This window comes from Podarcis pityusensis (genome assembly GCF_964106645.2).
Source record: "Podarcis pityusensis genome assembly, chromosome: 4".
In the NCBI taxonomy this organism is placed as follows: Eukaryota; Metazoa; Chordata; class Lepidosauria; order Squamata; family Lacertidae; genus Podarcis; species Podarcis pityusensis.
The window spans coordinates 96,549,624-96,576,118 of record NC_138027.1 but is presented as its reverse complement, the minus strand read 5'-3'; the positions used below and the strand labels follow the sequence as shown (position 1 = coordinate 96,576,118).

The window sequence follows — 26,495 nt, the reverse complement described above, 5'->3', positions numbered from 1 at the left end:
TCAAGTTTCACAGTAGAGTAATACCGCCTGCACTTCACCCTCAGCTCTGGGCTTTCATTTTCTTTAACATTTTCCGGATCGGTTACAAATTTCCCCCCGGAAGTGTCTTTTTGACTGATTTTCCAGAAATATTTTTCTCCAAGGACCAGCGTTCCACTTAAGAGCTGTGAAGCTGCAGCAAGGAACCCCATATAGATAGAAAACCCAGCACATTGGTCTTTTGGAATGAGAGGCACTCCCTAAACTTCGGGAAGTTTCATTCCTTCGTTTGCGAGGATAGAATACAGATTCCACGAAATGGAAATCAGTACAAATGTTCCCGCTGCCAAGTCCATAATTGCTCCAATGGAAAAGAAGGTAAAGATGAAATCGTCGTGTTTTCCAGGCTTGAAGATGTTATAGAGCGCAAAGGCCATACAAAAAAACGGCCACCGCATTTGCAACAATGGCTAATGGCATCAAGTCCTGGGCAGCGGTTATTTCAGCGGGTAGGGACTCCTCATCGTTTAACGCTGTGCATATAATGTTTATTTTCTTCACTGTAATTCTACTCACAGAACAGGCGCCCCAGATCCCAATCCCCACAATGCCAGGTTTGTTGCTGCCCATGATGTTCTCAACCTGCCACACTCTCCATTCGATATTGGCTGTGCCGCAGATGCTCATAACGCAGCCGATAAGAGCCAGGACAAAGGCACCAAGTTGAAAACAGGATACCCTGCACAACAGCCGAACCGGAAAGGAGCCATAATGTGCCTGGAGTGGAACTTTAGCTTTGGTACTGGGAAGGCTGGCAACTGAAGGCATGGTGAAATTGGTTCTTCAGCCAGTCTCTGGTACGCAAGGGCTTTTTCCAAGGCTTTCTCTGACCTCAGAGAAGACCTGAGAAGACCTGAGATGACTGAAGCTGGTCTGAGCTGGTCCCCATAGCAACTGCTCCTTGGAGTTCTGAGGCAGTTAGAATCCAGCAATGTTCAGAACACCACAAATCATAACTCCAGGGTACTGGTCATTTGGAACATTTGGCAACTGTTATGTATTGAAGTTCTCACCCTGGCCACCAGGGGTATCGTGTATATAGTTTTCACTCAGGTCCACATCAGTTAATTTAGGCGGGAAACCCTGGGCTGTTGTTGTCGTCACAATGTTGACAGCCGGCTGCCTATAAAAGCAGGCCGGCTGAGCTGTTTGCTGTTCAGTTCAGTTCCAGCTTACAAATAAAGAACTACTTGGAGAAATCTGTGTGTCGTCTGCTATGTCCACCCACTATTTAATAGCAACTGCTTGGAGACAGTATGCTTTCGAATACCAGTATGGTTCTGGCACTTTTAAAGGACACTTTTTTGTTAGATGTAAGCTTATGCAAAGATTGGGAACAAAATGTGGAAATAAACACTCCAAGCTGCCCGTTCCGAAGGAATGAGCGAGCAAGATAAATAGACAGAAAAAACAACAACACAAATATTCAGTTGTTTCCATTGGGTTTGAACACGGCTTTGAATTACAGTAGCGCTGGTGGATCAGACTAAGGATCCATCTAGTCCAGCATCCCTTTTCTAAAAATGAAAAGCTTTATAAGAACTCTGTGGGAACAAGCAAGTATTATTTCCAGTGCTTCTTTTCTAAAAAAAAAAATGTTTAGGGGTACTCTCATTTTGACTGAAGAAAATCACCATTTTATAGTTCAGATTGGGGGAAAATAAATACAGTAAATGGACAAAAGTACAAAGATTCACAAAATGTTGAGGGGTACGTGTACCCCTGCGCCTGCATCCCCCCCAGAAAAAAAGGACTGATTATCTCCATTTTACAGTCTGGCAGAGGTTTGGAGACGTCTGATACTGAAATAATTTCTAGCTTAAGTTAAGACCACTCTGTAAATTCATGGTGAGGGTGATCTTTGGTGAGATTTTTTTTCTTTTCTTTTTTCTGAAATATTTATATTGGTTTTACAAAATAAATCACACAATTAAATTTTGAAATAAAACAAGATTTTTCTGAATCTTAGGACTTCCCTTCACCACTTTGTGGGTCCTTTAAATATCTTAATCATCTGCATATTATAGTTCATCTGAATTATAGTCCTCCAAAATAGCCAAAGTCTTTATAACATTGCAAGAGTTATTTGAAGCCTGCCAAAGAGTTCAAGTGTTCTTTTAATGAGCACTCCCACTTTACATTGTGGGTGCCCTTTGCGGGATTGCGCGTGGTGCTACAGTTCCCAGGGAGCTTACTGGCAAACAGGGGCTGGCTTGCCTCACAGTGTTAATTTTTGGAGGTTCACGCCCAGCCTCAGTAATCAAGTTTTCTTGTTGGAAGGTGGGGCCAGCCCCATTTATAAATAGGGGGTGGAACCGACAATAGCCAGGCAGGCAGTTCTGGAGATTCACCCTCCCTATGTTTAATGTTTCTTGTTTGCAGGTTAACTTTTTACTCCTGTTTAGCAGGCACTGCATCGGTCTTTGACTGGTTGCTGTTGAAGGACCGGGGAAGAAATTTTCCTGCACTGGCAGGTTTTGTCTTCCCTACAGCAATTCATCACAACTTTGGCAGTTATGGCCTTGGGTGGAATCCTTTAGTCTTTTCTTCCCTATATTGGGGGTGGGGGTGGTGACTCACCCCCCTGTGGTGGCGATTCCAGGGTCCCCCTCTTAAAGGAGTTATATAATGGGTGTCACTGGCCATACACTGAAAGGTCATCAGTGAACTACCCTGCATGCGGGGATATGGGCTTGGCTGCCTGCTACATTTACATCTCACAGAGCACCCCCATATCCCATTTATCCTGATGAGCCCCAGTTCCCCTCAGCTGGGGGGATGGGAGTGATACAAACCCAAGGCCTAGGCCAAGGTCTTCCTACATTCGGAAGTTTAATAAAGTTGTGGCCTAATTTTAATTCCATATAACGTCAGAGTCTTTATTGCTTCCTTATGATCCTTGGGGACTGGGGCTGTCGCTGCCTGGTCACGCAAATACAATCTACATTTGTCCCATTCTCTATTGAAGTTTTGATCCTCCCGATTTCTGATTTTCCCAGTCCATCTAGCCATCTCTGCGTCTGAGGCCCTTCTTCATGTGCCCCCCTCATGAGAGGTCCATATGGCGACAACATGAAAATGGGCCTTCTCTGTGGTGGCTCCCCACTTGTGGAATGCTCTCCCCAGGGAGGCTTCCTGGCGATTTCGTTACATGTCTTTAAACACCAGGTAAAAACGTCCCTATTCATCAAGGTCTTCGGCTAATTAAACAATCTATGGCTTTTTAAATTGTGTGTGTGTTGGGGTACTGTTTTGTTTGTTATTAGGTTATGTATTTTTGTGTTTTACACTGCAAAGCACCCTATGAGCCTCAGATGAAGGGCAGTATAAAAATAAAAATAATTATATCTATAATTATAATACAGTAGTACCTTGGTTCTCAAACTTAATCCATTCCAGAAGTCCGTTCCAAAACTAAGGTGCGCTTTCCCATAGAAAGTAATGCAAAACGGATTAATCCATTCCAGACTTTTACAAACAACCCCTAAAACAGAAATTTAACATGAAATTTACTATCTAACAAGACCATTGACCCATAAAATGAAAGAAATAATCAATGTACTGTACTATAAAATAAATAAGACAGTACTACAGATGATATTAAAATTATTTTTCTTTCCTACCAGCACTGATGATAGTCATTGTTTGGATGGGCGGCTTTTATCCATTTCCGCAGTCACACAATCAATCAGTAGCTGAACCGGGTTCCACACAATCACAAAAACAAATTAACCAAAAAAGCCTCAAAAACACAAAATAAATAGCAAAAACAAAAGCGCCAAACTTAATCCGTTCCGGAAGTCCGTTTGACTTTCGAAATGTTTGAAAACCAAGGTGCAGCTTCTGATTGGTGCAGGCACCCCGGAAACAATAGCCGACAGCCGCAATGGACGTTTGGCTTCCGAAAAACATTCAAAAACCAGAACACTTCCAGGTTTTCGCATCTGGGAACCAAGGCATTTGAAGAACCAAGATACCACTGTACACTGTGATATGTTGTTCTCTGTAGCGACGCGGGTGGCGCTGTGGTCTAAACCACTGAGCCTCTTGGGCTTGCCGATCAGAAGGCCAGTGGTTCGAATCCCCACGAAGGGGTGAGCACTGTCCCAGCTTCTGCCAACCTAGCAGTTCAAAAGCATGCCAGTGCGAGAAGATAAATAGGTACCGCTGCGGCGGGAAGGTAAATGGTGTTTCCATGTGCTCTGGTTTCCATAATGGTGTCCCATTGCGCCAGAAGCGGTTTAATGATGCTGGCCATTACCCGGAAAGCTATCTGTGGACAAACGGTGGCTCCCTCAGCCTGAAAGCGAGATGAGCACCACAACCTCATAGTCGCCTTTGACTGGACTTAACCGTCCAGGGGGCTTTTACCTTTACCTTGTTCTCTGTGAAGTGACTCTGCCATAGAGGATGCAAAGACAGGCAAACACTGGACTGAACAGAATATTATAGGAGCAGCTTAGTGGGAAGAGAACTGCACTACATTATCAGTATCAAAAGTTAAAACATAGGTTCCCCTGTTGCAATCTGGCAATCCTACCACAGGCATTCCATATCATGACCAAAGTGGGGCTATACTCTCTCCTCCTGCGCATGCCCCTCCTTACGACAGCCCACTTGATCTTATGAACGTCTCTGCAACTTGTTCTGGTTTGGGTAACAGGCCACCACTGTGACGCCTGGTCACTGGAGGAAAGAGCTCTGCTGCTTTCTGAAATTCTCATCCAAGCACTGCTTTTGACTGAACATTTTTGACTGATCCCCTCAGGCTCAGTGCCAGGCTTTGCAGGAGCTGCGGCTGCCCCTTCCACGTACAGAGCTAATTATAGGACAGTCCTCGGGGGGTTTCCCTCAAAATGGAGGCAAAGCAGTTTGCTCTAGCCTATTTCCAGAGCAACTCAGCTGAGGTGGAGCTGGCTTCCCAAAGATACCGGTAGTTCTCTTGTTCTGGAAATCACTAGTTTCCCCTTCATTGCTTAGGATGCATTGTTTATAACATTAGGGCATTTACCACTTCAGATGCACGACCTTCCCTTCATTAAAACAAGATTTCCAAGAGCCAGCCAAATCACAAATTAAGAAGAATGAAGAATGTCAGTTTTATACATTTTGGGATGCATACATGCAGAAAGGGATAGTTAGGGTCAATAAACATTTAAAATCAGAGAGTCACAACAGGGGTAGTCAGGCTTCCACTCCTTTCACATCCCTGGTCAGCTTTCTACGTTTCAACAGCCTAATTTAAGTTGAAAAGTCACTTTGTGGCTAATACTCTTAAACAACTGGGAGTCAGGAGCACATGCTGGACTACTGAAATGCCAAAGCACTGTGGCGACAAAGTAAAACTTCTACAGTTGTGAAAATCAGACGCATTTAACTCAATGCGTAATGTTGGGCAAACTGAACTGCATGGTTTTATTTCCAAAGAGAAGAACCTTCCAAACCGCAGATCCAGATTGACTCCAGATGCAATGAATATTCACAGCATAATGATAGCTAGCACTGAGTGGCTGATGCAGAGAGAATATCCAGCATTGCAAATACATGCACTTGTTCCCAATACAATTATTGCTAGTGACTCAAGGTGAACTGGGACGCGGGTGGCGCTGTGGGTTAAACCACAGAGCCTAGGACTTGCAGATCAGAAGGTCGGCAATTCGAATCCCCACGATGGGGTGAGCTCCCGTTGCTCAGTCCCTGCTCCTGCCAACCTAGCAGTTCGAAAGCACATCAAAGGGCAAGTAGATAAATAGGTACCACTCCGGCGGGAAGGTAAACGGCATTTCCGTGCACTGCTTTGGTTCGCCAGAAGCGGCTTAGTCATGCTGGCCACATGACCTGGAAGCCGTACGCCGGCTCCGTCAGCCAATAAAGTGAGATGAGCGCCACAACCCCAGAGTCGGCCATGACTGGACCTAATGGTCAGGGGTCCCTTTACCTTTACCAAGGTGAACTGGTGAGCTGCTATTATGGTCCATGTCTAAGAAAGTTCTTCCCCTCCCAAGAAAATACTGAGCTACTCATCTCCCATGTATCCCTTAACTTCCTATATTGTATTATAATAGATTTAAATTGTTTCAAAAGGCTTGAGCAAATCTTGGCTGAAAATATGACCAGAAGTATCAGCTTGCCATTTGCATTCATTCTGACTTCGATGGTTTCTGCGCAGCTATGTTGTTTATTTATTCATGCTTTTATTCTTTTATATCCTGCTTTTCCCCCAATAAGCTCAAGGCAGCAGGGATGGTTTCCTAACCTCTCAGCTATCCACACGCAGAGGATTTCTCCCTGCAGACAACCACAACTCATGAAACTAATACCTCCAGGTAGAGAGGGAGGCATGCAATTGTGGGTCAGGAACAGCAGCACAGTCCTGCTCCTGTGCTCTTGCTTCAGTTTTTGCTTTTCGATGGGTTCGCAAAATTGGTTCACACTGCTTTGGGAATGCAAGTTGAAAAGCAGCATGTAAACCCTGCAAGTCAATGTTGTAATCCTACGCACACTTCCTAGGCAATAAGCCCCGCTGAACACAATGGGGCTTTTGTCCAAGCTAAACATGCCTAGGATTGTGCTGCACATATTCATCATGAGCTGCCACACAAGGCTGGTAATGCAGCAGCTTCTGAAAAGCTGGTACCTCAGACGCAAGCTCTGCAAAGAGCCACTGTATTTTTTCAGTTCCCTCCCTCCCTCTGTGGGAATACCTCAGCCATGTTTCTCTGCTTCTGTAATCTACCAGGATCAAAGAAGAGGTAGCAAAACAACATCACACCCTTGTGATGTGGTATGCAACTGCCAGCCAGAGTGTTAACCTAAGATCAAGCTTTCCATTAAACGTAGATCCCAGAGTATCAATATAATCAATGGGTTTAAAGTGCTGCAAAAATATCAAGCTTAGAACCACACATTCTTCTCCCCTGCATATTTTCACTGCAGCAGTTGCTTCCTAATTCTGTTTCTCGGAGATCTTGCTGAGGTCTTCCTTCTCTTCTGTCATAATTGTAGATGCGGGTATCCACCGTTTTCCTTAATTATTTTTCCATCCACGTCAGCCTCCATTTTCCCGAAGACATAATTCACATTGTGGCACTAATTAGAGTGTTTTATTAGCCCATCTTAATCTAGGGATTCTTTTTGTGCTGCGGTGGGTGGCTGACTTCATTGTTTCCCAACAGGGAACATGCAAACAACATTGCAAAGAGATAGCTGCTAAATAATGGGGGGGGGGGGGGAGGCTGGCTAACAGCCGCAATGCTGCGCCTGAGGGAGTTTGTGGTGTCGGCTCAGCCTTCATTTCTGTCAGTGGCAGGTACAAATTTCTACATGCATCAGCTTTGCTCTTCCACGTATGGTATAAATGGAATGGAATGATGATATTATTCTACATTATTCCAGCTTGCACCTGGAAATTAATGGACCCTGAAAAGGATTGCGACAAGATAATGTAATGCCATCTTCCAGGGATACCAGAGGATAGGTGTTTTAAAGTTATTCACAAAGAGTGAAGCATAACTACGCTGGAGCTCTATTTTATCTTTTGTGAAACAAACCCCAAAGAGCGTTCCCCCCAGGTCAAACAATTGTCATGTGAAACCAATTGGCCTCCAATAGCTGACCATAAAATTCCAGTCACCTGTTTCTCTTTCTGAAATTCAAGCCAATGTTTTAAAGAGAGTGGCTGTGTATACATAAAAGACATCCAAAATTACTACAGGATTTTCCCCCAGTAATAAATGGGGAATGTATAATGAGAGAGGCATTTCCTGAGGTCCAAAGCCCACTTGTAAAGTTATATGTCCCTGCTTACTCCCCAGATATGCACTGCCAGGAAATTATCCACCTGGAGAGTGAATCTTTATGTATCCTCTATTCTGTCATCTTATTGACCTCATCATCGCTTTGTCAAATTCATCTGTGCCAAATGCTGCTGTCACAGAGGTTTGTAAAATTTTACTGCATCATAAACGGGAGACCGTGGGTGTGTATGGACTATCAAGTATAATACATTAATACGAGCTAATATCTCCAAAACAAGCTAAGAATGTGGATTCCCACATCTGCATTTTATAAAAAAAATTAAACCCTGCCTTTACACATTATATATACAGTACCTATAAAAAAACACCAAACATCACTATTTCAACTGTGAAACAATTCGCTGTGTTTCATGTTCTCGTTTTTGACTTTCAAAGAGGTCACCCTATGCTCGCTGATTATTTATTTACTAATTATTTCAAGAGTGTTCTCCCAGGAAGTGTTGCCCTTCTTCTGAATTGTGTTTGGGCACCAGACAGATCTGCATGCATGCTGATGTCGGTGTGGCATTATGACACCATCACATTTGCAACATCACATCAACAGGGCTGGGGAACGGCCATTTTCATAAAAGGGAAAAGTTGAAGGGGAGAAAAGGAACATCTGGAAACCTACCAGCTGGTTAATCTGACTCTGATACAACAGGTGAGTTGTATATGAGGCAGCGTGGACAGCCACCTCAGGCTGTTGGGTTTGGGCAGGACTATTTTTCTATAATGGGACATGGGTGGCATTGTGGTGTAAACCACTGAGCCTTGGGCTTGCTGATCGGAAAGTTGCCGGTTCGAATCCCCGTGACGGGGTGAGCTCCCATTGCTCGGTCCCAGCTCCTGCCAACCTAGCAGGTCGAAAGCACATCAAAGTGCAAGTAGATAAATAGATACCGCTCCGGCAGGAAGGTAAACGGCGTTTCTGTCTGCTGCTCTGGTTTCGCCAGAAGCGGCTTAGTCATGCTGACCACACGACCCAGAAGCTGTACGCTGGCTTCCTCGGCCAATAAAGCGAGATGAGCGCCGCAACCCCAGAGTCATTCGTGACTGGACTTAACTGTCAGGGGTCCTTTTCCTTTTTTACCTTTTTATTTTTCTATAAATAGAAAATATAGGTGCTAGAACTGAGTTCTGGCAAGTTCTGGCTGAAAAAAGAGCCCTGGTTTGGGGCATCATGAAAGGGGAATATTGACTATATTGGGTATTTATTCCCAGAGAAAGGCAATTGTGGAAATTTCTGTGTCAAAATAACTTGACCAGTTTTGGTGGTTTCCTTAAAAAATAAAAAAAAAGCTCAATGCTTTGGGCATCTTCCTGGTTTTTACTTTTTGAAATATGGCAACCCTAAGCCTTTGGTCCTATGCACTTTATATTGGAAAGGGGAGTCATTTACTGTTCTGCCTCAAGCACCAAAATGTCTTGGGATGGTACTCTGCTGCTTTAACAATGTTTTTCCTGTACCATTCAAGACAAGTGGTCACCTACTTCCTGATTTCCCCCCGGTTATGTTTCTGTGGCCCAAGCTCTCTAAGCCAAGGACAGAAATTGCTATCTTGATTACACCCAGCATGCGATAAGATCAACATCAATTGTAAGATTCATTGGAATGTATCTGCCATAATCATACAATAATAATCTCCAGGGAAATGGAGAGCTTTCTTCTTTGAGATATTTCTGAGTGTGCTCTTGTTTGAGTTCAAGCACTTAGAAAATAAGCCATTTATCTTATTAAGCCATGTAGCTCCCACAAATGTCACATAAAAATGTAATAGGGAAAAACAGATGTTGCATTACAGAAAATGATAGTGAAACTTATTCACATTAAAAATTGTAGGAAATAACCTAGGCTTCCACAGCCTCGTTTAACTGCACTGTGAATGAGAGCTTTGCTCTGTTCTGTGTTTGTGAATCATACAAAGTGAGTCCCCCCCCCTCTTTCTTTCAGAAGGAACATGCTTGTTTTCTCCTCCTGTGGAGAGTAGGATTGGAACCAATGGCTTCATGTTACAAGAAAGGAGATTCCAACTAAACATACGGAAAAACTTTCTGACAGTAAGAGCTGTTTGACAGTGGAAGAGACTCCCACAAGAGATGGTGGACTCTCCTTCCTTGGAGGTTTGTAAGCAGAGGATGGGTGACCATCTGTCATGGATGCTTTAGCTTCAATTCCTGCATCGCAGGGGGTTGGACTAGATGATCCTTGGGTCCCTCCCAACTCTAAAATTCTATGATTCTATGAACCAGCTCAATTTAAGGATTATTCTTCCTCAGAGACAGGTGCACTGCATTCCCTCAGAACCAAGTTCCATTTCTTAAAAATGTTGCCAAACTCCAGAACAACACGGGTTGGCTCAAGCTCTAGGTGATTCTGTTCCCATAGACAAAAATTTAAATCTTCCCACTTCCAGATTTTGGTGTGTGTGTGTGTGTGTTGGGGGGAGAGTTGTGCGACTTTTGAGATTGCCATGACCAGCAAAAGGCTTGAGCAGGCTCAACATACTGCTAGGAAAGAGCCCCACTGGTTCCGCCTGTCCCCTGACCAGGCCTGGGTTGGGTCGCCACCATCACCTCCCTGGCACTGCCACTAATCCCACTTGAAACTCCTGGCTTTGCAGGGCATTGAATATTGTGGGAAATATATGAAAGATTCGGACCCTCCTTCCAGATGGGCTTGCCTGGTGATGCCAATGTCCCTAGGACAGGACCAATGTTGTATTTTCCACAGCGCCCAGTGTTTAGTGTCGCTAATGCCAGGCTCCCATGTCAAGTGCAAAGATTCATTGGTGGCTGTGGTGCCACCCCAGATTGTGTCACTAGAGGGCCCAACTGGGCAGACCATACATTCTCCATCCCTACTGTGTACACTTATTGGTTAAAAATAAATAAATAGCTACACTGATGTCTCAACTCTTCCTAATGTGGTAGTGGCCCAAAGAGCCACAATGAATGTGATAATGTGAACCCCTATAAATACTTCAATGTGCCCCTAATAGAGACGTTATGGTAACCTGTTGCTTTAAGAAACTGATGATTTTGCGAGATGCCGTCCCCCACTGGGACAGAAGGACAGCTAAGACGTAAATCAAGAAGATACAGCTCATAAGCTAGAACGTAAGTTGATACATGGTGCAAAGGGCTACACTTAGCACAGGTTCCCAACATGCACACTAACGCAATGTTAGTTTGATCACAGTGAGAATCAAAGTTTAGTTTGCAACGCTTATTGCGCATGTGTATTAAACATGAAATGAGGTAATGATGTACATGATTGGTGAAAATTCAAATCCTTTGTTTGAAATGTTATAAATACCACCGCCCTGACCCGTGGGCAGGTTGCAGTTTGGCGAAAAGATTTGACTGTAACCTATTGCTTTGCAATAAACAACAATGGACTCCTAACTCCTCTTGTCTCTGAGTTTTATTGGCATAAACTCAGAAGATAAGCCATTTTCGGCTTACAACACTACGATGACACCAGTAGAGTACATATTTTATCCTAGCAGAAGGGAAAGAAGCATTTAAAAATATTCTATGCCAGTTTGCCAGGTCACATGACCAAGCTGAATGAGTTTAGGATCCAGTCTAATCCCCACTTGCCATAGGATTGCTCCCTTGAGTGCTTTCACTTGGTAGAATAGACCATACTGTCCAGGGGGCACTGATGCCAAGCCCCTTTCTCTCATGTCCATTTGTGAAGGTGAACCAATTTCACAGAATACCAGAAGCATGCAAGTTATTCTATTGATTGAGAATAAATTGTAAACTGGCTGTTTGCAAGAATCATGGTAACTTGTATCACAATTACCAAAGCATCAGATAAAACTCTGATAAATGAAACTTAGGTTTTCATGAATCAAGAGAAAGTTATCTCACGGTATCAACGTAAATCTGACAACACAAAGATGGCATTAATAGTGCAGTCGTAAGATTGCAATAACACTTCAGAGGTTACATTTGCCATTAGCATTTAAAAGGTCAGTTGACAATAGAAAACATATTTTCAATGTAAACTTAATTAAGAAAGAGGGGTTGGCCAAATCTAAGGCAGATCATACATTAATTGGTAAGTGCAGACAAGGTTTCCCCTTAGAAATCACAGAGGCAACTGTTTAAAAGTGGCACTGATGGTCGTTCTTAGAGGTTAAATTGACGATTTAGAGTGCTAAAACCACAACAGCTGTCAGCAATAAGACAAAATTCACCTTATTTTTTCTCAGTCATAGTTAATATACACATTAAACACATGCTTTGAAAACCACAGACTTGCAACTACTGCCTCTTTCACAAATCAATCCCACAGGGACCCTAATCCAGATTGAGATTATGAGACAGGGGTGTGGAGGAGTGCTTAACCCTTTTCCTCCTTGCACCATTTCCCTGTTGAGAAGTACAGATTCAGTTTGGTAGCCATGTTGGTCTGTCATAATAAATAACAATGATGAAAGATATTTTTTTAAAATTTATTGAAAGATGTTCCAGTAGCACCTTAAAGGCCAACTAAGTATAAGCTTACCAGGTATGAGCTTTTGAGTGTATACACATTTCTTCAGATACTCTGAAGGAGAAGTCGCTACAACCTTATAAGTGTTGATGACTGTTAATGATGGCAGTTGGTTCCACAGGGAAGGGCAAAGGATTTTTAAAGGGATAAAAAGGTAAAGGTACCCCTGACTGTTAGGTCCAGTCATGGTCGACTCTGGGGTTGCGCGCTCATCTCACTCTATAGGCCGAGGGAGCTGGCGTTTGTCCACAGACAGCTTCCGGGTCATGCGGCCAGCATGACTAAGCCGCTTCTGGCGAATCAGAGCAGCGCATGGATAGATGACCAAAATTAGCTTTAGCATGTATAATGGGACATGAATTCAATATCTCTATTCAGACCAGGTCTCTCCACAGTTTTTAGTTTGGTAACGAGTTATAATTCAGCAACTTCTCTTGTTGAGAATTGTTCCTGATGCTGCTATTGTTGGAGAGAGAGGTTGGAAGAGAGATTCCTACCCTCCAGTAACAGAGTTAAGCACAATGGTGACTGCTCCAAGCACATTAAAACTTGGTTAGATTTACATGTGCCCTCATCTAAATTTAAACGAATGTTTCCTGCAAAAATACTTAGTATAGAATAAATCATAGACACGAAGAAGAGGAGGAGGAGGAGTTTGGATTTGATATCCGAAGGAGTCTCAAAGCGGCTAACAATCTCCTTTCCCTTCCTCCCCCACAACAAACACTCTGTGAGGTGAGTGGGGCTGAGAGACTTCAGAGAAGTGTGACTAGCCCAAGGTCACCCAGCAGCTGCATGTGGGGGAGCAGAGACGCGAACCCGGTTCACCAGATTACGAGACTGCCGCTCTTAACCACTACACCACACTGGCTTTGCAAACAAGTGAATCGTTTACTCACAGTTTCCAGGAGTCACAGCAAACAAGCTCCTCTTGTCTTCCTGAACCAGAAGAGGGCTGAAATGGGTGGAACTGTCTCTGATTGCTTGAGGAAAGCCCTGGAGAGGAGGGGAATTAGACACCTGTGAGGAGGCAGAGACTTTCAGTCTCCGCAACTGATTGATGGGGTAAGACCTGCTGTGGATGAACTACTGTGCTCTTTAGGCATGACACTCTGCCAAATCTGTGAAGATCATGTTTTTGCTAATAAAGAGTTAACTCCAACTTTGAACAGTGTGATTTACTGTTGGCACACTTTTTGACACTGTCAGGCTGCAGCTTGGGGCCACCAAACGTTGGTCCTGCATCGGTGGCACATCTCTCTGCCAGCAGAGGCGGACAAGAGAGGGGGTCTGCACAGCATCCTAATCTCCCCCCATCAACACCGGGGGGACTGCATTCTAAGTGGTGCTCCCAATGATCAGTAGACTGTAACATCTACTCTAGATTACTTTCCTTTTTATATAGTACTTGTGGGGTGTTGCTCTCATACACTTTCATATTCTATATCCCCCCCACACTCCATATTCTCTATTTCACCCATAAAACTGCCTGCTATTTGGTAATTTGAAGGGGAAAAAAGCAATGTAAACAAGCATACACATGTCTGTAATTGAAATCATTCATTCGGATCATAGAATGTGCATTTTCATTGCTCTTTTGAGTCTGATTGCAAAATTATGGGTGAGAGTGTTGGGGGTGTGACTCTGAATTCTAGGTCCTTTTATCCAGAGAGAGAGAGAGAGAGAGAGAGAGAGAGAGAGAGAGAGATTCCAGAATAACAGGCTGAATGCTAATTCTGAGCTGCAGTCAAAGCACAATGCATTTCCTGCAGATTAAATGCTGGCTGGGAGTTGGTGGCCTGAGGCATTGCGCAGGGCCATTAGTACCACTCAGCCATTAATTCTCCAGGAAATCATCTTTGCCAAGGTGATATCTATGAATGTTAACGGGGCAGATTTCTCCCACCCTCCAAATTACCAAATCTCTACATAGCTACATACCAAACCTCACTCATAAACAATACCTTACTTTAGAAAATATGTTTTCCAAATAGTTCCTTTTGCAGCCTTTTTCTGTCTTACTAGCTTTCTTCTCTTGTCTTGTACAGTACAGTTTTATACACTTGAATGGTCAGTCAATCCCCCCCACCCCAAGGTGTTTGGTTATCAAGGTCAGTTAATATTTCCCCTTCATATCTCCTGTTGTGTTGGCAACAAGCTTTGCCAAGAAAAACCTTTCAAAATGTTAAAATGCCGGGGGTGGGAAATGGCTAATTTTCCATTTGCAATCAAGGTGTCAAGATTTGGTAAGGAATTTGTCTTTCTCTCTGCTTTATTTTCTTACCCTAAAAGAAAGTCAGCTATAACAGCAAAGAACGGCTGCTATTCTGAGTTAACTTATTTCAGATTGGGCTGAATGTGCACACATCATAACCATTTTGTAAATGCTGCCAGTTCCTTGCTGGTTGTTCAGGTTTAGACACCCCGAGATCATGATATCTAACAAAAATGGATGGGAAAGTCAGCGAAACCCCGAGGAACCATCTAAATGCATCCCAGTAATTCAACATTCTGCTAAGGTTAGCTAGCAACACTCTTATTTCTCATCTTGAAATGTTTACAGTGATGGGCATGTTTCTGAGTAAAGGTTAAGGAATGAACCCACTCACAGAGGATTGGTATCTCATTCCTTGTTCATCCTGGAGAGAAACATCAATTTTGACGTAGATGGGCATCCATTCCGCATTAAAGATGCAGGCAGCCAGTTTGGGGAGACAGGCGAGTAATCCAAAACGCATTGACATTGTGCGCATTTCAACAGCACTCCTCAGATGCAGTGAGAGTGGTGGAGACCCACTCTGCACATGTTTTCTGTGTTTACTGTGCGGTTTTCCACTTAAGAAAAGCCAGAATGTTGGTTCTGCTCTTGCTATTCACATCCAGATGAACAACCTCTACAGAGTAATTATTCTTATCTACTAATACTCTTTTATATTGGGAAGTGGGTGGTGCTGTGGGTTAAACCACAGAGCCTAGGACTTGCCGATCAGAAGGTGGGCGGTTCGAATCCCCGCGATGGAGTGAGCTCCCGTTGCTTAGGTCCCTGCTCCTGCCAACCTAGCAGTTCGAAAACACAAAGTGCAAGTAGATAAATAGGTACTGCTGCGGCGGGAAGGTAAACAGCATTTCCGTGCGCTGCTCTGGTTCGCCAAAAGCGGCTTAGTCGTGCTGGCCACATGACCCGGAAGCTGTACGCCGGCTCCCTCGGCCAATAAAGCGAGATGAGCGCCGCAACCCCAGAGTCGGCCACGACTGGACCTAATGGTTAGGGGTCCCTTTACCTTTACCACTACTCTTTTATATTAGCTGGGCTAGTGCTATTGGGTATAAGGTAAAGGTAAAGGGACCCCTGACCATTAGGTCCAGTTGTGACTTAAAGGCAACAATCCTCGCAGGGATCCCCCTATTTGATGTAAGCCATAGGAATCCCCACTGCTGGTTTGACCCTGATGTCATTTCCAGCAGGTGGGCCGGAAATAAATGGTTACTGAAATATACTCGGAGTCGAGTGTGGATTTCATGCTCTTTATTCAGCTCATAATAGTGAGGAATGGAAGTTCCCCCGAAATGTCTGCTTTATATACATTATTTACACAATGGGACCCACGTGATTGGCTAGTTCCGGGATTCTCCTGTAGGCCAATCAGGTTGGGGATTCACTTCCACCTGGAGTTGGATTAGATGGCTCCTGCGGACCAATCAGACTGCTGCCTTCTGAATCCTATTGTTGTAGGACCAATCAGACTGCTGCAATTTGGATCCTAGTCAATATCCTATTCAATATCCTATTTGAGCCAGAACCCGAACCCCGGACCAGGGAACATCCCAGGCTGCAACGCACACGTAGGTGGTCTGCGTACCTTGAGGACTATGAATGCGCGACCTCCCGGTCAGGACTGGAACTTGGAGGGGAGGGGTGTTATGTACTGAGTTGAATAGGATCCAAAATGCAGCAGTCTGATTGGTCCTAGAACAATAGGATCCAAAATGCAGCAGTCTGATTGGTCCTAGAACAATAGGATTCAGAATGCAGCAGTCTGATTGATCCTAGAACAATGAAGCAGTATGATTGGTCCGCAGGAGCCACCCAATCCAGCTCCAGAAGGAAGTGAATCCACAACCTGATTGGCCTACAGGAGAATCCCGGAATTAGCCAATCACGTGCAGCCCACTGTGTAAATAATGTATATAAAGCAGATGCTTTGGGGGAACTTCCATTCCTCCTCACCACTATGAGCTGAATAAAGAGCATGAAATCCACTCTCGACTCCAAGTATATTTCAGTACATAACAGTTACCTATTGCCTATGCCAGGCTACCTCAACCCCGGCCCTCCAGATGTTTGGGACTACAATTCCCAGCATACCTGACCACTGGGTCCTGCTAGCTAGGGATCATGGGAGTTGTAGGCCAAAAACATCTGGAGGGCCGAGGCTGAGGAAGCCTGGCCTAGGCCAAACTTCTTCATCTGTAGTCAATAAAAGTTGCAGCCTGATTTGATCCCATTCAGTGGTGTGGTGTCATGTTTTGGTAGCGCATCTGAGCCGGTTGTGTGTGTGTGTGTGTGTGTGTGCGCACAGCCTGGGCCTGCAAGTGGGTCAAGAAGATGTGCATTTTACAAAGGAGAGCACTGAAAAATGCATGGATGTGCACTTTGCGTCACTGACACCTCCCACATTATGTATCCGAGTGCAGAAAGGTTTCTTATGAAGCAGGTCTAAGTGCCTCTCAGTTAAATGGATTGGACTACATTTCAGGACTTCAAAGTCCTCCCTCTTCATAGATATTCTATTTTTCTGGTGATCAATAAAGGTCCACTTCAAGCTGATGAGACCAAGTAGCTCAGCTGGCTGCTAAGACAAGAAAGCAGAAGTAGACCAGGCTTAGTTCTCATTGGAGATTAGGCTCAGGCAATGGAATTACAGATTAGCTGTAAAACAGTTTTTGTTTTTTCCCCCTGAGAAAATTTCTGAGATTTTTATTTTTCAAACTCCTCAGGGGGTAGAAGTCTAGTGCATAGATTTCTCCCCCTGAATATTTTAAACCATTTTTGTTTGTTTGGCAGCAACCCCCCCCCCCCCGACAATGCCACAGAATGGATGCAAAATGGTTGTCAGGCTACCAGCATGGCTGCCGCTGTCATTTGTGGTGGCAGCCGAAAGAAAGGAAGAAATAACGATTTGGTAATTCATAATCTGTCTCTGCTCAAATCCATACCTATCCGGAGTTATTTTCCAATTGGAATGAATTAATATAGCTCTGCAATTTCGGTAAAAGCAACATATACATTACAAAAAATGAGCAGACTCCCAACTTTTCATTTCAATTTATACTAATAGCATTTTCAGATTATAATCCTGTATGATCTGAGGGAAGCATTGCCACTGTGGTTTCCTACAGATAATGTTGGACTAATTTCCTATCATCCATTATTGGCCCTTCAGGCTGAGGATGCTCAGAGTTGAACAGCATCTCAAGGGCTCTACCCCAATCTGAGGCCATATTCTAGCCTATCTTTTAATATTTATTTATTTATTTGTTTGTTATTTATATATATATAAACCAAATCTCAGTTGCTTTCTCATCAGATGTTCTCAAGGTGAGATATGCAAAAATATAATAATAATAATAATAATAATAATAATAATAATAATAATTTATTCCCCCCCCTCCTTTCCTGGTTCAAAAACCGGGCTCAGTGTGGCTAACAACAAATTTAAAACACTTTAAAACACTTAATTATAAAAGCAGCATAAAATACAGAATAAAAACATGAATAACAATAAAATTCAAAAATCAATTAGATAATCCCCAGGGCTAGCTGACTGAATTGGTCCTACTAGGGCCAGCAAGGAGGCCAGGGAAGAATTTAAATGTGTGGTCCCAGAAAGGGTTTCTTCGTAGAAGAGGAAAGGGGGAAAGGGAATAGAGGATCAGGCTAATTCAGATTGAAGGCCAGGCGGAATAGCTCTGTCTTACAGGCCCTACAGAAGGAGATCAAGTCCTGCAGGGCCCTAGTCTCATGGGACAGAGCATTCCACCAGGTCGGAGCCATCACTGAGAAGGCCCTGTCCCTGGTGGAGGATAGTCTGACTTCCTTATGGCCCAGGACCTCTAAACTATGGTTATTGATGGACCTTAAGGTCCTCTGCAGGACATACCAGGAGAGGCGGTCCCGTAGATACAAGGGCCCTAAGCCATAAAATGTATAAACAGAAATGTTTAACTAAAAGACATGTCAGTGGCATCCAGTTTGCATATGCTTGATTTGTTGATGTGAAATATACACGATTTCTAATTTTTCCTGTTCTGGCTTAGTGTAAAAAATAACTCTCCATCCTTTCACAGTTGTGGCTGGGCAAAACTAGCCAGATGTGCCCATCTGTATAAATATAATATTTATATTATATATATATATAAATAATAATAATAAATCTGGAAAAAAAAATTGGCAGTCTACAATTGGCATATATAGAACTGGATAAAGTACACATAGATCTGGATTATTTTTAGAGATTTCATATTACTGGAACTTTAACAAAGCTCACTTTTATTTTGATGATCTTACAATTTTAAAAAGAATTGTACCAGTGATTAGTATGAGCAAATAAACTTTTAAAGTTATTTTTACTGTGCTAAGTGATTAATGCTTCATAGTTGAATAAAAGTATCATCAGCTTAGATACAGATATATTTCATATGAGATGTATTTATGCTTCATACTTGATATAGAAAGGTACATTTTTTAAAATTGAAGAAGAGTGTCATCAGCATAGATAAAGATATATAGATATATTCAGTAGGAGACAGGTACATATAATAATTATAGCAGACAGTTAACTTATGTTCTTCAGTCCTTCTACTCAGTACAATGAAACTATGTTGTTTTCAAATGAAAGTTTAAGAAATTTAACTTAAAAAAGTGACATCTGTTCCATGGGCTTTACTGTTTGACATTTGCCTTGAAATCTACCTGTATTTCTCAGACTACAGAATCCTTCTGTGATGGCCTCGATTTTAATTTTTTATTTTATTTTAAATGGATTTGATCTTTTTATTTGTGAAATGCTCCTAAGAGTCACAGAGCAAAAGCAACCTCATAATTTTCCTCACAGGGCTTTCCACATCCCACACATTAACAACTCATTCAATTATATCTTTATATGGTGCTGCTGTTTGTGATTATTATATCCAGGAATGATGAGGATCAGCGTAAGGTCTTTGGGCACCAGGGCATGAGATTCTGGGCCAAGATGATTTAGATTTCTAGTCCTTCATTTTGTTTTATTAATACCCAAGAAAGCATCTTGTTAACTGAACCCAATCATTTTATGGTGATGTGCATATGATAAGCTCAAGGTGAACTCAAATGGATAAATATATCTAGGGAGCGCAGCTGCAGATGCTTGAAGAAAATGATGGAGGATAGCTTCATAATGTCAAATACAAAGAAGCAAAATATTTTTATTCTGATTCAGCTAAGGGCTACTCCTGCTATGCATATTGCTAGCTGGATGGAGGGTTGCCTCTGCAATCTCTTTAGTATTTTAAACTCTTACAGTGCAATCCTGTGCACGTCTACTCAAAAGTAAGTCCCATTACTTCAATAAGGCTTAGTTTTAGGTAAATGGGCATAGGATTGCAGCCTTAGTTTTAAATCGTATTATTGCTTCACCTGGAATATTGGTTTGTATTGGATGGTGACTGATAAAATCAATAGTAATACAGAATAAAGCAACAGGGTATTGTGGCACCTTAAAGAATAACAAATTTATTATAAGTTAGAGTCCACTTCATAACCATGTTTTCATATTTTGGCAAGTTCCTAAGCTTGGTCTCATGGAGAAAGCAAGAGAGAGACCTAATGCCCAGTGAGTTGCATGCCTAGGTTGTGGATTTAAATATCCATATCTACTATCCATATCCATATCTAATATCCATAAATATCCATATCTACTGATAATGGTCTCCCTTTTTGCGGTTCCAGAGTTGTGGCGTCACTACTGAGAAAACTGTGGGATGTAATCCACTGGGAGCAGTCAAGTACAACATTCCTTGTTTTCCTAGAGTGGACATGCAAGGGGATGTTGGTCCAGCCAGTCGAAACTTCCTGTTTCCTCCTGGGCTGGAGCATCCTTCCTTGCATGTGACTAGAGGTGGGCATGGCCTTACCTGTCCAGGTAACAAAAAGGACAAGGCACGCAGCCATCTCTCTCTTTTTGATTTCCTCCCTCGTTGGACCAGCTTTTAGCTAGAATTGCTCTGTTGGCTCTCAGCCAACAGTGGACACTGGGATTATCTCCATATGGGATAGATCCACATGTATATACTTTGTAATTAAGTCTGCCTTCAGGGATCCAACTGTGAACTAATAATGTGAGTAAACTTCTTTTATATATTTACACAAGATTGTGGCGTGTTTATTCTTTTAAGGAGGGTATAAGGGAACTTACCAGGAATCTAATATTAAGAGGCTTAAACAAGCCTGCAACCAGCTATATCTACTGTGCCTTTAAAAGGGGAATGTAAAACTCTGCTAAGTTACAGAACTTGCTAGCGCAAGTTAGGAAGGATATTAATAAAAAATATATCTTTTCCTGCCTCCCTTAACATTCCCACAAAAACCCATGTCCTATACGTTTAAGGTGCCACAAAACTCTGCTCATTTTGTGAATAGTTGTTGCTCTTTACCACAGAAACAACTTGCAACCAAGGGTTCCTCGGGTACCACCTCATGCTATGTAGGATGCACTCCTCACTCCTCACTGCACTCCTCAGATGGGGCATGGCTGAGAGATGCACTTAGCTCAGCAGAACTGTTGGGATCCACTGCCTGGTAATCTAGAAGGGAGGTGGTGGTGGAGGAAGGAAGGGTCTCCGTCCACAACATGCAAGTGCACGACATCATTGCCCTTGCTGATGTCAGCAGGCCTTGTCCACACCAGGAACCAGTATTCATTCTTTATTATTATTTTTACAGTGTGGGAGTGATCTGTGCTTCCAGTCTTAATGCAGCAAAAGGGTTGCTTCAACTACCAAAGCAAGCAGCAAGAGAAACTATCCGGTTCTATAAAACAGTGGTAGCTGACCTGTGACCCTCCGGTATTCTTGGACTGCAACTCCCATCAGCGCCCCATTCCTCTCCGCACCATGGTCGACGGTCAGGGGTGATGGAAGTTTTAGCCCAGGAACACCCCGACTTTACACCCACGTTGTAAAGGCATACAATGAAAAAGGTTGTCCCATAACAAGTGACAAAGTGGATTGGAAGGGGCACACCGCCAATCCCAACCAAATGTGGAATAAGAGACCTGATCATTTGAAGAAAAACTTAGCTTAGAACAGTGATTGTATTCGCATTTACTGACAAACTACAAGCATTCTTTATATATATAAAAAGCATCTGTATTTACAACCCATAAATTCTTCCCAGCCCTTTAAATGAGCTCACCATCTTCAATATATTTGAGTTCTCTATAAATCTACCATTCCTTAATCTAAATGTAATCATCTTGTAATAGACCGATTCCAGTAAAAATGCCATTAATCTTGTTTCCTTGGAAGAGAAGGAGGCAGAACGGCGAAGAAGGGAATGAAGAGAAAATTTTCTTCTAGTGTTTCACTGTGGTGTTTTTTATTTAATTTCCAAATTTAAATAGAATCATGATGAACTGCAATAAACATGGGCAAGATCCAGCGAATGGCAAGCATTTCTTGCACAGTGGAATTTAAAGATGCTCCGTATTGGATCAATTGTGCTGCATATGATTTTGTTTACTTCCACTTGGGCTCCAATGTTTTGTTTGGCGTTTTAGAAAGACCACAAAATGCCGAATGAAGGCCCTTTCAAGTTACCAATTGTCTAATGCAGATTAACAATTCAGACGTCTCCATTTTACACAAAAATAAAAACACTCTCTGTAGGATTCCCATTATTGTCACAGGGAATAAATGTTATGTCACAACGGTGACATTATGCTTCCTCAAGTTTGTATTTCTGCAACCTCAAACAACACTTGGTTGGACTACTGTAAAGGGATCTTTACGGGGCTGCCTTCAAAAATGGATCGCATGCTGCGGCTTGTGCATGTTGAGCTTAGCAGCTTGTCAACATCATTTCACAGAGGTCATGAAGGCATTGCACTGCCTGGCGATATGCTACTGGGTCAAATTCAAGGTGCTTGTCAGAGGTGCACCTAGGTTCCCTTGCACCCTTGTCAAACAGCTGTACCGGCACCAGGGCCGGATTTAGGTTTGACGAGGCCCTAAGCTACTGAAAGCAATGGGGCCCTTTACATGTCCAGCTGTCCTTTGTCAACAACAAAAGGTTGCTGTTTTTTGTGTTTCATATATGCTATATGGTAATTTATGGCCCTAATAGGTATCTAAAGCCATTTGCACATAACAAAATAACCAGTCCATGCAGAATGTAGGCACCCTATACATAGAAAGGAGCAAACCAGTGATATTTTGGATAGCTGGCTAGCAGGCGGGGCCCATTATTTACATCATAGGGGCCTACACAACACAAAACACTGGTTTTATTTTATTTGTTTTTTTATCTTGTATTTTGGAAATGTACATCCAGTGGTTTTTTTCTTTAATTTTTTTTGAACGCCCAAAGAGTGTGGGGCCCAATATATAGCTTGTTTAGCTTATACGTAAATCTGGCACTGATGTATCGGTACCTCCAAAACTGGGAAAGACCAGGGACCAGAAATGCAGAAAGTTTGCTTTTCTGTGCTCCTCCAGCAATTTCCTCTGTGCCCGTGGGGACTGAGTCTGCTCTGCCCCTTTCCTTCTACTTCTCTGCCTCCCTCCCTTTTTCCTCCTGCTGCAACTCTCACCTGATCTCTCCGCCTTTCTTCCCTCTGAGTCATGCTGGGCGCTCCGGTCAGACTTCTAATAACACCAGCAGCCAAACTGGAGAGGTAAGCCCTGCAGGGCTGCCGCAACGGCCCATGCCAGGGGCCAGATTCCTCCACCAAAGTGCCCGGGGCTTCATCTAGCCACCCAGAGCAATGGAGGAGCAGCCTGGGGATGGCCACAAATGGGTGGGTTCCTAGCTCCTGTGAGCCAGAGTGGAGACTGCAAGCCTAGCCATTGCTGCTACCTGGAGCTCAGGAGCTTCACCCACATCACAAAAGACAGGATTCTAAAACCCTCCAATGACATTTGCTGGTAGATGGCAGGCAGCCAATCCCTGCTGCGATAGGGCCAGCATTGTGATTCGCCAGTCACAGCATAAGGCGACCTATCACAGGCGGGGAGGTGTGTTGTCTGGGCAGAGTGCCTCTGTTTGCCATCCTTCTTGATGTTACAATAAATCCTTTTTGAGCTGAAATCTGGTCTTGGGTCATGCCTGAGCCCACCTACACTTCAGAGAGGCATGGTTTTTGTGCCCTCGTGGACCTGCACCCTTGGCAGAGGCCCACCTGGCTAACCTCTAGGTATGCCCCTTCTCGTGATTACTTAAAAAGCCCTAAACAACTTGGGACCTAAATACTTCAAGGAGCATCTTCCTCTGAACCAACCTGCCTCCGAGTTCAGATCATGAGTTCAGATCATGCCCTTTTGTGGCAATCTACAAGAGGGACCTCTCTGGTGTGGCAGCCTCTCTCTGGAAAGTCTGCCCCTCGGATATATACAGCTGGCTCTGACTCTGTTGAGTTTTCGTTGTCAGCTGAAAGCATATTTATTTGCTCAGGCAATTTGCTTTTTGCTATGTTTGTTGTTCGAGTTGTTAAAAACACACACAGCAACCTGGCCTTTGATCTGATCTTGATGTAATTGTTATTTTTATTTTATTTTCTATTTGCTTTGTTGCACTCCACCCTGAGATTGCTAGTCAGTGAAGGGTTGGTTTAAAATGTTCTTAAATAAATAAGCACTTGACTGCACCTAGCCAACAATGATAGTAGTGGTGATTTGGATTGCAGAGTACAAACCAATTTGTGCATTCAACATCAGTAAACAAATGAAAAAACTCTTGTCTGTCCTCAGCAACAACAGTCACATCATTCCATTCCTTTTCCTCTACAAAGTTCTTGTGAGATTCCCATCTCACTTACCTCTGATGTGCTTCCAAAGATCCCCCAGAAAAGTTCCTTTTCAAAGAGCATGGACGTTTAAGAAAGGAGAATGTTTAGTTATTTAATTAGTTATTACTTATATTTCCCACTTATTTCTCCAAGGAGAGCAAGGTGGAATACACAGGTCTCCACCTCTTCATGTTATTCCCACCACAGCCCTGTGAGGTTGGTTAGGTAAGTGAGTGACTGGTGCAAGCCCACCCAGTGAGCTTCATGGTTGAGTCGGCATTCGAACCCTGGACTCCCAGGTCCTAGTCCGACACTACACCACACTATTTGTTTCTTGGAAGAAGCAAGGATCACCAGTGCCGAAGCAATGATTCTTCAACATCAACTTCGTTGGACTGGTCATGTTGTTCGGATGCCCAATTATCATCTTCCAAAGCAACTACTCTATTCCGAACTTAAAAATCGAAAGCATAATGCTGGTGGTCAACAAAAGAGATGCTAAAACTTAGGAATAAAGGGAGAAACATGCTAAGAGGAAGGCACACTTGGCAAACCCTCACCGTGATCAACTCCCACACGGAAACCTATGTCCCCACTGTGGATGGATGTGTGGATCCAGAATTGGCCTCCACAGTCACTTATGGACTTACTGTTAAAACCGTGTTTATGGAAGACAATATTACTCAGCTATGACTGATCGCCAAAGAAGAAAGAAGGAGAAGAAGTTTCTTTCTAATTTGTACTGCCCATTGATAGCCAAATCCTTAGCGTTCATAGTGGAGAAGTGTTCTCATTACCTCAAGGGCATTTATTTCTAGAGTGTTTTTTTTATTCTTCAGCCCTTTTATTTTATTTAAAAAGGACTTTGGTTTTGAGCCTGGTCTGACCAAGGCTGAATTGACCAAATGATTGTTGTTCGCTTTAGCCAGCCAACTAGCCAACATACAGAATCAACAGTCTGATCATAAGCAGATTTCCTCCTTCGCATGGGACTTGCTCCTATATATGTGTGTACAGAATAGCATCGTCAGTTCCTAGTAAATATGCTTTGGATTACAGCTTTATGCTTAACAGCTCAGCAAAAGCATGAACCTGAGAGCTCTGCAGGATCATCTCCAAATTCAACAGCTGAAGAAATAAATCTAACTTCATTATGTCACTTCTCCAATTTCTTTCTCTCTTTAATGTAATGTACAACAGATTTCCTTCTGCAGAGCATTATCCGACTTCAGTGTCAGACCAGCTTATTCAGATCCCATCTGTGTGCTTCCAAAAACAGTAAAAACAATTTCTTGAACAAGACTCGTATTATCATAAAGACTAAAGTTAGCAAAATCTCTCCAAAAGCACACTTTTTTCTGCCTTCTCTGGAAAGAAAAAGACCCCCAGATTAGAGTGTATTTTCTTCCTGTCTCCCTGCAGTAAATGTTGCCATTTTCTTGGGCTGAGAATTTTGAGACCATCTCCACACTGCAATGGGTAGAGAGAGGCTCCCACACCGAGGCCCCGCCATGCCTGCTTCTGCTGCTTCTCCACCCTGATCTCATTGCCTCCTACACTGTGGCAGCAGCATGGATCCAGCTAGCATGCTCTGCTACATCTATCATTGCCACAGTACAGGAAAGCCAAGCGAGCAGAGACTGGAAGGGCCTCTACCGCTGAGCCTTAGTGACATCAAGTTGCCACTAAGCAAAAGAATCCCTTTGACTTCCTAGCAGTGTGATGGCCTGGGATTTGGACTCGGAGGCTGAACCTGAGGAATCCCAGCCTGCACAGGAGTCCCCGCCTCCAGAACCAGCTGAGCCAGGGCTGGGGCTTGAGCCTGAAGGGTCCTCACCTGAGCTGGATCCTCAGGTGCAGGCACCAGCTGAATCTGCTCTGGCTCCTGAGGTGATGGAGGACCCATTGCCTGCAGGTGCTCCACTCTCAGCCCCGTCAGGGAGAGCTGAGGTTGCCTCTGGGTCCGGTAACCCTCCAGCCTCTCCTGAGCTGCAGAGGTTCAGGGCAGAAAGGTGGAGGGAACTAAGTTCACGCAGGAGGATTGCTCACCTCCAGGCCAGGAGAGGCGAGTCACCTGTGGACCGGGGCTGCCCTATACCTCGGGGCAGA

General features: G+C 43.4%; 1 long non-coding RNA gene across 4 annotated transcripts in view; it reads right to left on the bottom strand.

Moving 5' to 3' along the window:
- Positions 1-23,456, bottom strand: part of LOC308475925 — a 120,075-nt gene extending 96,619 nt beyond the window's left edge. For 3 of the 4 annotated variants that reach the window (XR_013985541.1, XR_013985542.1, XR_013985543.1), the window contains exons 1-2: positions 23,193-23,456; positions 13,245-13,341 (exon numbers count right to left, since the gene is read on the bottom strand). This is a non-coding gene — a long non-coding RNA (uncharacterized lncRNA). Of the gene's footprint in view, positions 1-3,415; positions 3,524-13,244; positions 13,342-23,192 lie in introns of those variants that run through there. The other variant, XR_013985544.1, reaches the window with a different exon arrangement.
- Between the last annotated feature and the right edge of the window lie 3,039 nt (positions 23,457-26,495).